The sequence below is a fragment of the Cryptotermes secundus genome, unplaced genomic scaffold (genome assembly GCF_002891405.2).
Source record: "Cryptotermes secundus unplaced genomic scaffold, Csec_1.0 scaffold1361, whole genome shotgun sequence".
In the NCBI taxonomy this organism is placed as follows: Eukaryota; Metazoa; Arthropoda; class Insecta; order Blattodea; family Kalotermitidae; genus Cryptotermes; species Cryptotermes secundus.
This window is the reverse complement of record NW_019733337.1, coordinates 336330-354568: the sequence shown is the minus strand read 5'-3', so window position 1 is coordinate 354568 and position 18239 is coordinate 336330. Positions and strand designations below refer to the sequence as shown.

Genomic DNA, 18239 nt, shown 5'->3' with positions numbered 1-18239 from the left:
TGGTGCTGGGGTGGGTGTGGGTGCAAAGGTTGGGGTGGGGGGGGGGGTAATAAACTTATCTCCGATTTTGAAGATTCCCAGGCAGTGCCCGCTTGTACTTCTTGTAAAGATAGAGCATATAATCGTTTGTTTTTTTTTGCTAGCGTTGGGAGGGCTATATTAGGGCGAAATTTTGATGTTAACAATGGGAGGGTTGCACGTGACGCATACAGTGCAACGTGGAATTTGGGTACAAACTCAGCATTTTCTCTAGGACCGAGGAAAACCACGGAAAACCTTGGTCGAGCTGGCCGGTCTCAGGACCTTCCGGATACAAACTGACTTCTAGCCAGCAGTCCGGCTTAAATACGCGAACCCTAACATTAGACCCTGTGTGTCCTGTTCCTTTATTTCAAAAGTTTACATGAATTTCTACATTTTCTTACTTTTGCATAATTTGGATGAGCATCAAACATTTGTGTATCATATTTTCAAAGGGTTGTAACTTTTAAATGTTGATAAATTTAGATCAATATCACAGGATTTTATGATTACAATTCTTTTTTTTTAATCACATCTACTTTTCTTGTCCAGCATAGGTGATGGCTGGTCGATGTGGCCGCGGGCGTACTGGGCGTCTGGGGAGTTTCAATCATCCGGTTACCTGTAAAGAGATCTTAGAGCTGATTATCTTGCAAACAGGGATAAGGGACGCAGATGTTTATCACCGGTGGGATTGTAGTGGCCTAGTGCCTGAATCTGACTGTTTTCGCTGGTTACCGACTTCTGGTACAATGTCCTCGCTAATCTCTTGAAATTACTTTTTATCGATGACATTCCCGTCTGTTCGTGTAAGGTTGCAGTTGTGAGCAGAATGCAGAGTTCTAGTATGTTCAGTCCGTACCTCACAGGAAACATTACGTCTCCGCTACAAAGCCCAACCGGTTAATGCTGTTTAGGGAAACAGCCGCTGTTTACTGTGAGAACCACACGGAACACACAGATACACTCTGTGGGCAGAATGCAGTTCTTTATAATTGTCAAAAGAAATGGTGCATATGCTAACCACTGTGCGTTTAATGGATATTGTCATGGACACCGGAGTGGGGGGCAGAGCGAGCCGGCATCTGAATTTTCGGAGGGGGGGAAATGAAAATTCAACGAGAATGGGAATATTGGGAATATGAACACCCAAAATGAAATGCATGTCTAAGCGCTGCCCCAGTGGCTGGGGCCCACAACCCCCCGGAACAGTGTCACACTGCTTTGACTCTGTTCGCGTCTGCTTTTAGCAGCGATGAGTTATGAAATACAAAAGAACGTCGGCATCTGAGCACGGCGTCTCTGTAGGATCCGCGGGAACCGCCTTCTGTGAAGTCCCAGTTTAGTGGCTCCCTGGGTATTTTGTGAGGGTGCGCCCACGGAAATGGGGGGGGGGCGGAGATGAGGTCTGGGAATAGGTTTCCAGTCGGGTCGAACACTGTGTGAGTGAGATGACGTTATGGTAGTTGCGGCACATCACTGGGAGAGACAGAGACAGAATTCACACGGTCAGATGCTTAAGTGCAAAACCGAACTACGGCAAACACTGGGATTGTTATCATCTGGGATGTGACTCCGTGAAATCTGGTACAAGTTCGTCGACATTTCGGAGGCTCGTACTGCATTCATTTTCTGCACAAAAGAGCAAGCCAAACTGCTGCTGCTTGAATTAGTATTCTTCAACCCTGAAGATGGAGGCAGCACAATCCTCCGAAATGTCAGCGAAATTATACCAAATTATACAGCGTCACATCCGAAAAGACATTACACTTTACAGGAAGTCCAGTTCTTCATGTAACACCATGGGAAAGATGAAAGATATACAGAGTTTTCGGAATTACGCGGTATTACTGAGTCTTTGGACCTTATCCATCGTCCGGTATTCTAGGATCTAGAGAACACGTTTCGGAAACTGGAACTGTTTCCATCCTCAGATGAAGGGGGGACACTCTCTTGGGTCCGTTTTTTCTATTGCTAGTAGGGTGGGACTAAGTCCCTTGTACTGCGGCCACTTCTGGCCTATAGTACCAGCCACAGATGATAAGTGAGGGTGATTGTGGAGCAACTGGTGGAATGAAGATTGGCAGGTGAAAGTGAAGTACTCGGAGAAAACCTGCCCCAGCGCCACTTTGTCCACCACAAATCCCACTTGACCATACTCGGGACCGAACCCAGGCCGCCGCGGTGGGAAGCCGGCGACTAACCGCTTGAGCTATGGCGCAGCCCAGTTGGGTCCGTTAGAAAGAGCTACCCTCAATCCGTATAACTACAGAGTTTTTATCGGGAAGTCTGTAGGGAAGAGATCAATTTGAGGATCTGTGTATAGATGTGAGGATAATTTTGTAATAGGTTTTAAACAAATGGGTGGATTGGACTCTACTGGCTCAGGATGAGGACCAGTAGTTGGTTTTTGTGAGCACGATAATGAAATTTGACGTCAATAAACGGCGGGGAAATTGAGTTGGTGAGCTGCTATTAGCTTCTCAAGTAGGAGTGTGCTCCAGAGATGTAATAAGGTAACCTATGAAGGTGAGGACTGCCTCTAATGACAGGCTGTTGTGAACACTGTAATGAACATTCCGGTCCGAAAATGCGAGGAATTTTTGGCGTAACAGCAACGGTACCTTGTCAACCGGCCGCACTTGAGAGTTTCATGAATTGTGTAGCTGCGGCTTGTTTAACGACACTTTCAATAGCTCAGACTACAACGCACTGAATGATTTAATGATTGAAAGGCTCAGTTTGGAGTAACATCTCAGCATATACGTATACATGGAGGAAATGAGAAAAACGACAAAATCTCAGGATAGCCAGTGTTCGGTCCGATAATTGAACCCGGGACCTCCAGAATGAGAAGCACAAATGCCATCCGCTAGACCCCAATGTTTGCAATGAGAGAAATCGTGTCAGTCCGTCCGAATGTCCGAAATTTATGATGAGACGTCGATTAAACTTTGTGAAGGGTTCAATATCAGGGCTGTCCAGCTTCAAACCATTCAAAGGCCGCACTGTGCCTAGGCACGTATTCGCAGGCCGCATTACAATTTCTTTTCCCCAGCTTACCGATACAAATATCTGCCCCTGCAATGATGTGACCTGTGAAACACAAGACACGAAACAAAACTGAACTCAAGAGGTTCAAAAACATTTGCGGTGAGCACCGTCTTCTTGGGGGGGTGGGAGGTGGGGTGGTGGTCAATCGTTAGCGTAGTTGGTTGAGGCACTATGCTACCAGCCAGGGGATCGCGGGTTCCATTCCCGTAGAGATAATTTGATTTTTCAATTTACCTAATCCTTCCAGCCGCACTATGGCCCTGGGGTCGACTCAGTCTCTAACAGAAATTAGTACCCAGAATCTTCCTGGGGGTAAGGGGGGGCTGGCGCGTAAGGCTGACAACCTCACCGCCATCTGTGAGGCGATTATCTAGAAACTGTGGGAGCCTCGACGTCTCACAACCTTATGGGCCTCCACAGCCTGTTACAGAGATAGCTCTTTGCCTTCGTATTTTTACCATCTTCTGGGATATAACGCCATGTAGTCCGTTGATAGTCAACCGACGTTTCGGAAGAACTTATCGCCTCCGTCTTATGGGTGTAGAATAAGGAGAGCAAGAAACCAGCGTGAAAGCAGGTGCGGACGTTTCCGGTGAATGTATCCTGGATGATATCGATACTGCGTGCGATTGTGGAGTCAGGCTGGTTGTATCCTTTCCTAAGTTATTTACTGCGTGTCATGTGAAACCAACGGAAGCAAAGTATTCAGTAAGCAAGTTTCGAATACCCTCTTTTTTCAGGAGTATTCGCCACCTTTAGAAGAAACAGGGTAGTGTTATACACACATTTAGGGAAATACGTGGTAAGATATTGTCACGGGGCGCAGAAACAGGCAGCGCCGGCTATCCAACATACATAGCAACATGTAAATATTGTCACGTGATTGAGTGACAACAGACGGGGTTTGGATTGGTAGCTGGATTTACTGAACGCTTACACTCGGAACTACGAATAACTACGACAGTCTGAGTAACACATTGCATATATCACTGTAACTACAGCACACATAAAATCTTCTTAGTTTTCACTAACCGTTGCTTGGTAGCGGCTTCCAACGGCGGCCGTTCCCCTTCGTCTGGCTTCCCGAACTGTCACCGCCCTCAGCTACCAGCTTTTCGCTTCTCTGAAATTCTAGTCCTCATTATACAGCCCCTGCACGGACCTCACAGAAAACTCTCTTCCATTATTGCGTGTTCTGTCGTTGACGGGGAGACAACGTGTCCACAGAGATGTTCCCTAGCAACGGCTGTTGTACTGTCGCCTGTTCAAACAGCTGCTACTTTGCAATGTCAGAACATCACACCGTACGAATCGCAGCCAACAGTATCACAGAGACAGGAACAGTAAAGTGGTGCAGATTAATGTCTCTGGGGATGTGACGCCGTGCAGTTTGGTATATAAGTTCCAATAGCTTGGAGGAACTTGACGCCTCCTCCTACAGACAAGACAGAGACAAGGACTTCCGGTAACGTCAGTAGAATCTGTCTGTCTGCCACGCTACGCGTCGTGACGTTTCGGAAAACCACAGTCTTTCAGCATGCGACGCCGTGTATCCCGGTTCAGAATAAGACACTGCTTCCTTCTGCAGTATCGGAGCTACTTATTGCTTGTTCAGCAGCTTTTCATCCTGAACATACGCGAAGTGCGTTGTCCTCTTCGCCAAATATAATTAGAGATGGACAGGGCATGTAGCACGAATGGGGCGAAGAGGAATGCATATTGGTGGGAAAGCCAGACGGAAAAAGACCACTGGGAAGACCAAGACGTAGGCAGGTGGTAATATTAAAAATTACATGAGATAGGATGGGCTGGATCACTCTGGCTGAGGACAGGACCGGTGGAGGGCTCTTGTGAGCACGGTAATGAACCTTCGCGTTCCATAGAAGTTCTTGAGTAGCTACACAATTGGCGGCTTCTCAAGAAGGGCTCAGCTCCAGGAAGTTAGATGTACCGGACTACACGGCGTCACACATCAGAAGACAGAACTGTGTACAGGCAACGGCGTGAGGAGCTCCGACGTCAGGGCAATGTTCCTTGAAAGGCCTGCCTCCACGCTGACGCGCCCCTGTGGGAACGAGGCCGTGGTCTTGACAGCACAGGCTGACAGTCAGCGGGGAGCCTGCGTCAAGTAATCACAACAGCCGCCTGCAGGTGAAGACAGTTGGTCCATTGTTGCGCCAACAAACTGATGGGAGAGACAGACAAGGACAGAGAACGTACGTGACAAATACGTTACGGAGGGACAGAGAAGGAGGGAAGAGCTCGCACTGCGCGTGCGACGAGGAAGTGCGAGCAAGACGGCAATACTACGAATGTCNGGGGGGGGGGGCAGGAGAGAGGTTATGTTAGTGGTGGTGGTTTCCTAGGAACTTCTAGATGGAAAACTCGTTTGGAATTCCGGGAAAGCTAAACGCTTTGCTGTAAGCTGTAGAAGAGGGTAAGGAGAGAGGCTTCGTGTTCTGCAAGCAGACATCCTGCTTTCGGGAAGCCTGCTGTATACCGACGTTTCGGAGGGAGACTGAAGGAGCACTACCGGTCGACTACCAGACATCAGTGATGACACTAGTTGTGTCTCCACTACCAAGCAACCGTACAACGAGGCAGCGAAACGCAAGATGGAGTAACGCCTTTTCCGTAAACACAACAGAAACAGAACTTACCGATTGTTGGTGAAATTACATCTCTAGTAGCAGTGGATTATTGGTACCTGAGTGACTCCGTGTCGGAGAGTCCTTAATAAGCTTGTAGTCACTCATCACGCCAAGAAACCCGTTTTTCTTTTATCGAACCCGAAGATTCATTACCGTGTTCACACGAGCCCGCCACTGGTCCCTGTCCTGAGCCAGATGAATCCAGTCCAGTTTTTTATATGCTGCATACTCTGTCCCCCCCACGAATGTCTTGAAATCACTGGGGACTGAATCCGTGACTCCGCAGTGACAAGACAGCGTCTAACCGCTTGAGCTGTGGCATCTAGTTAGTAGGCTTATGCCTGTCTGTGTCCCCCCCCCATCAATTTTTGAATTTCTGAACCGATCTTTATTAAACTTGGTATGTACGTATATCATGGCACTTGAGCCCACCCAACGGCATACTTCATAAATCCCTCCAGTCACTTTGTGTATGCCCTTATAGTTGCTAGGCGACGGCTCGGTATAAACGTTACTGCGGCAACGAATACACGAGCAACAATAGAAGGAATGTTGGACGCGTCGTCTTTTTTTATTTGTAACATTAAGAAATCAAAGCCCAGCTCTTTCACACATCTTAGGATCAATTTTCGTTATGCATTCCTTACTACCCGTGCGTGCTACATGTCCCGACTAGCTTATTCTTCTTGACTTGATGTATATTGGTAGTTATGAATGTCTATTGATACCATTTCGCAGCGGCAGACCGAAGTAGCCGTGAGCATGTACACCGGCCGTGGTGCAACTCAGTGCGGCGTCTGTGCGCCTGTGTTCCGGCAGCCAGTCGTTCTCAAGCAAGCGCGAAGGAAGGACGAACAGCGAGGAGTAAAAATAAAACAGTTTATTTTGATGAAGAGAAACACACACAAACACGCTCGCGTGATGTTGGTTTCTTGAACTCGCCTTCCACAGTTAATAATAATACTAAAAATAATGAAATAAAATATGACGTACGGTATGTCAAAGAGTGTTTCCAGTACGGAACTTGACAGTTTTCTCTGACAATATAAAAATACCAACAGATCAATACTATATACACCAGATATCGTCACAGGGTTTCAAGGGCGTAGGGGCAAGTGCAGGAACAGTGGGGGGTGGGGGGGTGGCTGCCTCGTTCCAAGAAATGAAAGGGAAAAGAAATATTCCGTGCTTGTGGTGAACTCAATAGAACTAAGGTCAGGTGATGTGGAGAAAATAGGTCAGTGCGCATGGTGAAGTATTTTGGTGATTCAGAGCGAGGAACCTTCTCCGAAAATAAAATTTATGTACGTGACGTCGTGTTGTAAGCAGTGTGCGTGAATGAGTGATGTTACTGGCTCTTCCGGACGTAAGAATGTGTGAAGCATAACAAAAGATTCGTAATTTAATAACAAAAAAGTTTACGTTCTACATTCGTAACAAAATTCTTGTTGCTTCCTACTTAATTGTTGTTGTTTTCAGACTGAGAAAACTGGTGACAAAGAAACGTCCAAGGTTCTAACGGAGGACACAAGAACAGTCTGCAACAGCGCATGACCCATAACAATTTTCTTCGGAAAAAAAAAGAACGAACTGTTTTAAAAGTTAGGAACAGAAAAGGAGCTGAGTTGTGAAATATTGTACTTATTATAATTTCTATCCTTTATTTTTGTTTACGGGCTAAAATAATCAACAACTGTAAGAATATTAGGGCGAAAGAAGTGTTAGACGAGATTCGCACTTAAGTGTCAATGTGTTTTATGTAGTGGAAAGAAAAAAATGCCATTCTGTTCCGAAAACAGAACGTTACAAATGTACGTACAGTCTGAATGTTTGTGACGAAGATGTGTCACGAACGTGACGGGTGTTTTAGACATTTACCGCCATCAGTTTACCGAAAAATATATTTCGTACGGCATAAATATCTTACAGGATAAAAGTAACCCTTTAAATAACAGTCTCTAGTATTCAGTGTATCTATATATATTTTGTATGATTCTCAGAATAACCAACGTTTACCTCCTTGAACAGCATTAACCGGTTGGTCTTCGTGATTGAGACGCAGTGTTCCCTGTGAGGTACGAACTGGATTCATATACTGTATATTTAGACGAACTGCAGTGCGTTCAGTATTGCGTACTCTGTGCTTCTGTAACACTCGACGAAACTGCGTTTCTCCAGATATCCTTGCTCTAGTGAATAAGATCGGCCTTGGGCTCCATCCTGAAGAGCACCCGAGGCTACCGTGAGAACTGCAAGTGACTGTGACGTCACAGCTAATTAGAGAAACAAACAAAAAGCGCCTACGCCAGCCGGTGAGTTGTACCGTATTTGTTGTGTTTAACCTCATTTACAAGACACGTTATGAAGAGTTCTGTCGTTTAGTATTATTTATTATTGCTAGTGGGTTGGGACTAAGTCCCTTGTACTGCGGCCACTTCTGGCCTATTGTACCAGCCCCAGATGATAGGTGAGGGTGATTGTGGAGCAATTGGTGGAATGAAGATTGGCAGGGGAAACCGAAGTACTCTGAGGAAACCTGCCCCAGCGCCACTTTGTCCACCACAAATCCCACCAGACCCGGGATCGAACCCGGGCAGCCACGGTGGGAAGTCAGCGACTAACGGCTTGAGCTATTGCGCGGCTGGTTTGTGGTATGTAACGTCGTGTAGTCCGGTAAAAGTCTACCGATGTTTCGGAGGACCATATCGCCTCCATCTTCAGGGTCGAAGAAGCAGGTGGCAAGCAAGGCGGCATTTCTGAAGATAGAATTCTTCATAGTAACAGCTGTGAGAATCTAGAAAAGAAACTGTGATAGTCAGAAAGCTACAAAATATTGTCACGTAGTAGGAGTGACTATAGACGGGGTTTGAACTGGTGAATAGTTACAGGTCGTAACTACAAATAACTTAACACTATCGCTGTTTCCACGCTTTGCAATTGACTAAAGCACACAGTCTAGTGTTCTTAACCTGTTACTAGACGTTTCCTGGTAACGGCTTCAACAGTGGGTATTCCTCTGCCTCCGGCTCAAGTCCCATCTTCATAGACTCCCATACAGAACTGAGTATCAGCTGGCCTTGTCCCTTGCGTATAACATCTTGGCACGAACCGCGTGTAAAACAGAGTTCTTCCATTGTACTAGTCCAAGTGTTGCATTATTAGAAATCTGCTGCCTAACAATGGGAACGTGTTTACCGAGCCATTTCCCAGAAACGCCCCTAATATATCCGCCTATCTCCCTATCGTTGCATAGCAACGGTCCTACACGCTACAGTATGTATTTTGCAATACTGTTTTACGCCTAAAGAGTACAAAGCCCATGGAAAGTTCAACAGAAAACTGGCATACTTAATTTGAAGCATAAAATTTATCAAGGAAACAACTTCCCTGCACGTACAGGACTTCTTTCATATAAAAGAACTTCATCAAAAATTTGTAACCTGAACAAGTTGGAAAGTTCTGAAAATACAACTGAATTTACACTAAAATGCTAAACAGTAACGACAAATGACCGCTTGCACTTAGCAGTGCCGCTGTCTAGAGTTACACTAGAAGCTCCTTTAATGGCAAAGACAGACGCAGCAACACCTAGAACTTAACCAATGACAAATCATCTATTCCACCAGGTTGACCACTAACTCAAGCCACTGTACTTCTTCCTACTCTTTCTTTCATTTCTTTGTTCCTTTAGTTTACGTTCTTTTCGTTTTATTTGTGACATTCCTAAGCACGTGACTTCATTTCGAAATGTCTTTGAGCCCCACAAGTCATTGGACATCTCCCCAAGGCCTCATTAGGACACTACATCGTGTCAATCCTTCTCAAGCATCCTGTACTTGCGTTAAGGTACTCGCTGTTCTCTAAGAGGTTCGTGTGACGGATAAATACCATTCATTGTCCGTTTAGCCCTCATGCTGATCACAGACTGCAAATTGTAAGAGGCACTTTCAATATTCGCCCGCATGGAGCAGAGTTTCTCGAGAGTCACTTGGCTATGCTCGGTTCAGAGAAAGAATGAACATCAGTAGGCCTGCCTACACTACACACTGCCCCTCTGACAACACCAATAGCAAACGAGGAAGTGAAGGAAGAGAATGCAAGTGACGGTTGGTAGGAGCGGGGTAAGGCACGCAGAGGGGCGGTAGCTGCTAGTCAGGCGAGTAAGGCAGAATCTTTGTTCATTCTTTCGCTGACCCAAGTATAGCCAAGAACTTGGCTATATCTTACGGAACTTGAAAGTTCAGAATAGCCTGCCAGATGAATCCATCCCTCATCCTCACATCCTGTTTCTTTAAGAACCATTTTAATACTATTCTCTCACCTGCGCAAAATTCTCCCAACTGGTCTCTTTCTTTAAATTCAAGCTAAATTGCTGTGGAGATTAAGACTGCTTGGAGCCATACCTACACTCCTCCATACGTCGGCATTGTGTCTTGCTTAACTACGAACGGGGCACTGTACCTTTACCTCTACGCCACAATACATACTTATACTCGTACATGCCTCTATGAATTTATCGCGTGATCTGCAAATTCCCAAGAGCAACGTGCAAGCTTCATATGGAGTGTACCCACCGTGTGGGTGTGGCCAGTGGTGCCTATGTTTCGAGGCCATACGCTGCTTTCATCTTCAGGGTCGAAGAAGTAAGGTAAGGTAAAGTTGTCCCTGTGCTTAACTAATTAAACACTACGGCATGAAGACGCATGGGGGAGTGGATGTGCAGATCCACGTTTTCTTGACCTCGACACAAGTTGGAGGTGAATGGTCAATTTCACGCTCCGCCAGCTTTACCCCCCCCCGGGGAAAGAGCCCCCAATACCCATTGGGTAAGAGACTGAGTGGGCCCTAGAGTCGGTCTGGACGTCGTGGAGAGGAGAAAAATCTTGCCCCTACCGGGACTCGAATTCCGACCCCTCTGTCGTCCAGTCGCTACACCGACTGAGCTATCCCGGCTCTAGGGTATGTTCGTGTTTGGAACAGCCACGAGAGGAAGGAGTTGTGTGGTGTCCGGGTGTACCAGGGGGTGCAGTGGACTGGGGATAGTTGTCAAACGGTCATTTTCAGGATCAAGGGGCGCACTAAAAACCATCGGCAACCGCTGTTTCTTGACACTGAAGATGGAAACAGCATGCGTCTGCGAAAGTTGAGGGATACTGCCCACTGCGCATGGTGCAGAGAGGCAAGAGCCGAAGTGACGGCAGTAAAGGGACGGGTGGTGTTCGCAGCACTTCAAGCTGTTCCTTGTAGCACCGAAATTGTGCACTTAAACACTGACAACGCACTAATCAGTGTCAATACACTTATCTTCTCTTCCTGTTCTGATAAAATTTCTGCCTTTTTGAAGAAAACACGTTTCTAGAGCTGGATTCTTTACACCCGGAATCAAAGCCCAAACTGTTCTGCAGCAGCCAGCCATATCTAGAAGACATCGCGCACTCACACACAAGCAACCAGGGCCACGTATCTGGGATCAGTGCAGCAAGAGGCAGCCCTAAAAGGAAAAAATTAACATACAACACAGATTACTTGCTCATGGAGCTGAGCCCTTCCTGGGAAGCCGCCAATTCTGCAGCCACTCAAGAACTCGCCAGCATTTTATGGAACCCGAAGGTTCATAACCGTGTTCCTAAGAGCCCTCCACTGGTCCCTATCCTGAGCCAGATCAATCCAATGCATACCATCCCATCCTGTCTCTCTACGATCCATTTTAATATTGTCCACCCACCTACGCCTTGGTCTTCCCAGTGGTCTCTTTTCTTCTGGCTTTGCCAACAATATCCTATATGCATTCCTCGTCCCCCCATTCGTGCTACATGCCCTGACCATCTCATCCTCCTTGGCTTGGTCATTCTAATTATACTTGGAGAGGAGTACAAGTTATGAAGCACAAATAAATAGAAACTGTAATGATATAAGCAGTGCTGATGAAGATCAATAACAAAATATCACTGTACAGCCTTTATTTAAAAACATAAAAATACAATATATTTATTCATCAATAGAAGGCTCAGAAGTTGAACTTCCTTTTGAATGCAATACTGCAGGTTTGAAGAAACTGTCTCAAATTTTGTCTGAACAGACAAGTGACTCGTCTGCCTTTCTCAATTCCGGTTTTCGTTTAAAGCGTGTCCTCAACTGTGAACAGCATTTTTCATTGATGAAAGCAGTCTTCTGGGATTTGGCACCGTGTATATGTGATGTTAACCGACGTTTCGGAGGAACGTATCGCCTCCATCTTCAGGGTAGAAGGACAAATATAAGAAATCCGCAAGCGAAGAGACCGTCAGAATCGGTAAAAGCAGACTACTTTTTCTTCTACCCTGAAGATGGAGGCGATACGTTCCTCCGAAACATCGGTTAACACCACATATACACGGTGCAAAATCCCAGAAGACTGCTTTCTTCATAGTCACCGCCGTGAAAGCCTCAAATCTTACATAGCATTTTTCATTGTTCATACTTCCATGCGGATTAGCGAGGGTTACTGTATGTGTTTTCCCCTCTCAGCCTCACGCCCCCCCCCTCAACTGCATCAACTCCTTTTCATGTTGGACTTGAGGTGCTCACAGCGGTGACTGTGGAGAGTTCGGGTTTCGGGGCTGTGACGCCGTGCAGTTGAGAGAAATCCCGAGTGAGGAACTTCCAAGAAGGAAGTGAATCTCGAAGATCAACTCCACTGCGTCACAACAGGGACCTTTAGCACCTGTCGCCAGTTCCCGCTGTGCCCTCGGAAAGTGGCCCCCTTAAGGCCCAAATATTAGGTCGTAACATTAATCATAAAAAACGTTTTTGTTCTGAATTTCTGCTCATTCTCCGGGGATAAAACGGCAGAGGCGTGAAGCTGACCACCATCTCCACCTAGTGCCGAAGTTCAGAATGATGGAGCTATACCTCCACACCTCGCACATGTTTTCATGGCACAGTGCTTACCTAATTAAGCACAGGGACAACTTTACCTTTTTACAGTACACGTTTCGACTGTAAACGGTGGTCGTCACGTGAAGCACAGAACTGAGCCAAACATGTCCAGACTGTGAGCATGAATTTGTTGAAGTACTGAAGCGTGTGAACTTGAAATGAGCTTTTTAATAACGAACAAGATCGGTTCCAACTTACTTTCGCAAATTTTACAATTTTCAAATATATTTCTTCCGCTGTTCTCTTATTCCTGTTTGTCCGCTCTCTCGCCTCCCCTACGTACCTCATAGAACAGCTTACTTTTATACCGTGAAAGTGGAGGTATTAGGTTGCTCCGAAACGTTGGTAGCGAGATACCACACCGCTCGATGTGTCACGGAGCCCCTGACCGCTTGCACCACTTGCCGTGACGACCGGGGGAAGTACTTCAACCCTAACCGCAAGGAACAGACAGGGCGGCAGCAGGGTGTGGCCTGTTTCCTGCTATTGCCAACCTTCATCAACAAATCGTCACAACTACCAACTTATGAATATTTCAAAATATCCTAAATATTGGAGGAATATGCTACCTCGACAGGACACGTAACCATCTACCAGGCTATACGGCATCACATCTCAGAAGACAATACTCTTCACACTGACTGCCGTAAGAACATCAAATGTCACATATGAATCATCTTTAGAGAAACCACACAATGTCAGCAGATTAACTCTCTTATCCTGAAGATGGAGGCACACGTTCTTCCGAAAGCTCCTGTCTGCTAAACGGCAACATATGCCGGAGGGCAGTAATATTCGCACTGCCTCTAAAATACAGATCCCAGCCGGTTAATGCTGTTTCGGGAAATAATCGCTGATAATTGTGATAATCATACTGAACACACAGATGGAGTAAACCCTCGCTAATCCGGATCGATGTATGATAAAAGTGAAAATCTCTGATCACAGCCAAGCACCTACTTTAAAAGGCGACAGATGGGAGTCAGGAGCAAGAGGACTTTCAGACTGTGCTTAGGGCAGCTGGAGAGACTGAACCCGCGCAAGCAAACATCCGAGATTGGATTCAGCTGGATGAAGGAGGCCCTGGATTTCATCTTCTTGTCTTTTTATAGTTTTAAATAGGGCCGCGCCGTAGCTCAAGCGGTTAGTCGCTGGCTTCCCACCGCGGCGGCCCGGGTTCCATCCCGGGTCTGGTCAGGTGGGATTTGTGGTGGACAAAGTGGCGCTGGGGCAGGTTTTCTCCGAGTACTTCGGTTTCCCCTGCCAATCTTCATTCCACCAATTGCTCCACAATCACCCTCACCTATCATCTGGGGCTGGTACAATAGGCCAGAAGTGGCCGCAGTAAAAGGGACTTAGTCCCACCCCACTAGCAATAATAGTTTTAAATAAGGAATCCACGGTGATATTTTTTATTTATTTTCATCAGCACTACTTATATCATGAAATTGTCCATTTATTCTTTAAGTTCCAGTTTACCTTTCAAGGCTATCTTTTGCTGCACTAATCCGGATGACCTCCTCTCATCATTAATCCGGATTAGCGAGGGTGTTCTTAATTCGCATGGTGAGTGGTGGAGTCTAGTTGGGTCCACTCGGCACGGCGGCCACTGATTGGCCTATTGTACCTGCCCCGGGTGATTATGATGATGGAGAATTTGGTGGAATGAAGATTGGCAGGGGAAACCTAAGTACTCGGAGAAAACCTGCCCCAGCGCCACTTTGTCCACCACAAATCCCATTTAGCGAGGGTTTATTGTACACTGTGTGCGCAAAATGCAGAGTTTTATGACGTTATATCAAGTGGTACGCCTAGTTACCACTCTGAAACAAGTAGTTCCCACACTCCTTTAATCTGACGATCCCTTGATGCGATTATAAACGTTCGATGAGCCATAACCAGGAATAAAACACCGGCCGTTCAGTACGCAGGTACGGGCTGTAATGTCTCGAAATGCTAGTGGCCAAGAGTACAGACTGTTAATTCAATAAACACTGGCGATAAATACAGAACAAACATCGTCTTCAGTAGCCGATCAGCCTGAACTCCGCTTGATGTAACTACCCATTAGCACTTGAGCGAGTAAAGCGAAGCGGTGGAGCGCCCTCTGCGAGGTATCCAGCGCAGATTCCCGTTGTCTACTGGGATGTGACTCTGTACAGTCTGGTAGGTCGTCACCGACATTTCGGACTTGCGTGTAATTTAGGTGTAGGGCTAACTTGAAGATGGAGACAGTAGCTACTCCTAAACGTCGGTAACCAACTACTAGATTACACAGCATCGCAATAATCCCGTGGTAACAGTTACTGCCGCTTCATCTAACGCAGCGCTCCACGCCCAACCCCCCCGAAATGAAAATCTCAGAGGCAAGTCACCAGGAGCTAAAATGCCATGGTAAGAAATTCAAGTCATTTCAGCCAGGTAGCTCACCCGTTATAGCAACTGGCGACTGGCTGCACGACCGGGGTTCGAGTGCCGGTAGGGGCAAAATTTGTCTCCTCTCCACAGCGTCCACAACTATTCTGGGGTCCACCCTGGGGCCTGTTCTGTTTACGGCTCGTCTTCCGGCTGTGATGCCGAATCGTGCACAGAGCGAAACCTGCCAGTGGCGGCTCCACGTCCCGCCCTTAAATCCGTCACTGCAACTCGCTGGGGTTTCTTCAGACTAGGCGAAAAAAACCCGGTCGATAAGCAAACATTCCCAGCGCTATACTCTCGCATAACTGTACCGTATCACGTGGCTGCGAGAAAAGCATACTGGCCAGGAGCCTTAAAGCGGCCATTCTGGCCCACTGTGTTAGTTATTTAACGGCGCCTTCAATATCGAGACGCCACAGCAGGCGCTGCGCGTGAGACATTGAAATGTGGTCGTGAGTCCCGCGGGACTCGGAATCAAGAATAGTCTGCGAGTCGATTGTCTGGAAAATGTGGGAGCCTCGACGTCTCATAACCATATGGGCCTCCATGGCCTGTTACAGGGATAGCTTGGCGCGAAGGCTGACAACCTCACCGCCATCTGTGAGCCGATTGTCTAGAAAATGTGGGAACCTCAGTGTCTCACAACCCTATGGGCCTCCACGGCCTGTTATAGGGATGGTTTTACGTTTCTAGGAAGTGGCCGTTGCTTATTTAAAATACTATGCCGACATTTGTGTGTAGTGACTGAGAAAAACCACGAAATTCCACAGTCATGATAGCCGGTGCCAGGCCAAGATTGGAACCGAGGATTTCCCGTATGGGACGTTGCCTGCACAGCACCTCGCCCTCTCTCTCGGGCCGGCAGGTTGCCGAAAACTGCATAATGAGACACTTCATAATTGGCACTCGCCAGGTATCATCAGGATGAACAAATCGAGGAGAATAAGCTGGACAGGACATGCAGCATGAAAACAAATGAGAACTGGATACAGAATTTTTGTTGGTAAACCTAGAGGGAAGTGACAGTTTAAGAGGCTGAGGCGTCTATTGAGGATAATATTAAAATTGGCTTGAAATAAATACGATGCTAAGGTGTCAACTAGATTAAACTGCCCGAGGATATAGTCCAATGATACACGGTATGAGCCTTCGGGTTTCATAAATGCCTGGAATTTTTTGAGCAGTTCTATTACTATCAGCCCTGCCTCTACCTCCGTGCTAATATTTCCCTTTTCCTTGCAACCCCCCTGTTCTCTGCCCCACTGAACAGCAAAAGGTTTTATTTGCAACCCTCCTCCCGCCAGCTTGTCCCCCGTTTTGGAGCCACAAATGTTTGTGCTTGAGAATTCCTCAAAGTCTTCAACAATCTCCTGTGAGACAAAGAGGTTAATTTTCCAAGAAAATGTTATGAGAGGAGCTCACAAGCGTCGCTTATCCTGTGCGCGCATGCAAATCAGTTACAGTCAAAAACGTAATTCCGGAAAAACGTGCCTCTCTCTTCATGCACAAATCTAATTCATCCCTGCCTGCTCCTGTTTCAAACTGAAGAAGGGATTTGCTGCTGCGAGGAGAGCTGTATCGCTGTAGCGGGCTCACACATTCTCAGAAGTGGAATCAAAATGGAAATGCTCGCTTCTATACCGGAGCTTGTGGGCCCAGGGAGATGTTCGCCTACTGCTAATTGCATATGGGGTACATATGTCCCGCTTGGGGGAGGTGTGACAGTATTGCGTTTAAGTCTACTTTCACGGATGCCCCTAAGTATTCAGGCTAGAAGAATATACCAATTTTAAAAGTAATATTAGCTTAGGTCGTTTATCCAAATAAGCTTGTTTGTCCAAGCTTGTTTAGCCCCACGCCCAACCCCCGAGCTGGAGGATCACCCGTTGTTGGCTGTCTGCGCCTGCCTACTCAATATATTCACAGCTGCCGTCCATATCTGGAGGCCATTCCCTCCATGCGCTAGTTAGTTAAAGGTAATTTTGTTTTTAGTATTACTGTTTGTCCAGACCTCGGCAGGAGTTGGCGGTGAGTGGTCAGCTTCACGCCCCGGCCGCTTTACCCCTGCAAAAGAGCGCCCGGTAGTTATTGGATAGGAGGCTGGGTGAGCCTCCGAACCAGTCTGGAGGGCATGAAGAAAAAAAATCTTGCCCTTACCGGGACTCGAACTGCGACCGCTCGGCCCATTTTTAAGTTTCAGTTTTTTAAAATGCTGGGACTGAGGGGCAGAAACTTACCTCCCCTCCTCGACTACTATGGCACTGTGTAGATAAAGCACCATGCAGTGAAACGTTTAGGGGAGTGGAGGTATAGCTCCACCATTCTTAATCTTGGCACTAGGTGGAGATGAGTGGCCAGCTGCACGCTCCGATCGCTTTTCGTCCGGAAAAGAGCTCTCGGTATCCATTGGACAGTATTGTAAGGCCATACAACTCGTAGTAAGCGGTGTGAGAACCCCAGGTCCAACCTCCGTTACAGTATTAACGGTGAAGTAACGGCGTTTGTGGGCGGGGGAACAAGTTGGCCAAACTCGTGGTTCAGTCGAGTCTGTTTGAATCAAAAGGGGAAATATTTCCGAGAAGACGGTTGTTATGCGGGTTAAGCACCAAATCCTCGGTTCTCTGAATGGCTCGAAATGTGCCGCGGCGGACGAGTGACTTGCGAAAAGAAACAAACGCCGCGAAGGTCGCCCCCTGCCACTTCTGTTCAGCTTGGCCACTACTGGGGCCTCCTCTGGCACACCGAGTGTGTAGCATTAGCTGCTATGGGAAGTGTGGAGGTGTGTGGTCAGCTTCACGCCCCGACCGCTTTGCCTCCGGGGAAAAAGCCCGCTGTACCCATTGGATAGGAGGTTGCGTGGACCGAAGACCGGTCTGGGCGCTGTGGAGAAAAATCTTCCGTGCCGGTAATCGAACCGCGACCGTCTAGCCCGTCGCTATACCGACTGAGCTTGGTTGAAGACCAAATTGGGAAGTATGGGAAGAAAGTGGTAGTGGCCTAATTTGAGATACTAATTCCTAAACTTGCCTGGAGATACTGAGGAAATGCACGACAACCCTGAGCCAGGACAAGCGTTGAAACCGGAACCCAGACTGAAAGTGGCCCGAGCGGTCCACCACTGAGACGCCTGCGTGTGAGTGGGCCGAAGTGCCCACAGTGGGCCCAGTTGAGTGGTGG

General features: G+C 47.1%; 1 protein-coding gene across 1 annotated transcript in view; it reads left to right on the top strand.

Annotated features, from left to right (window-relative positions):
• The first annotated feature begins 7769 nt into the window (after positions 1-7769).
• LOC111868100 (cytokine-inducible SH2-containing protein) overlaps positions 7770-18239 on the top strand; it is a 78932-nt gene continuing 68462 nt past the window's right edge. The window contains exon 1 of the mRNA XM_033752929.1: positions 7770-8038. The gene's annotated coding sequence lies outside the window, so the exon portion shown is untranslated. The remainder of the gene's footprint in view (positions 8039-18239) is intronic.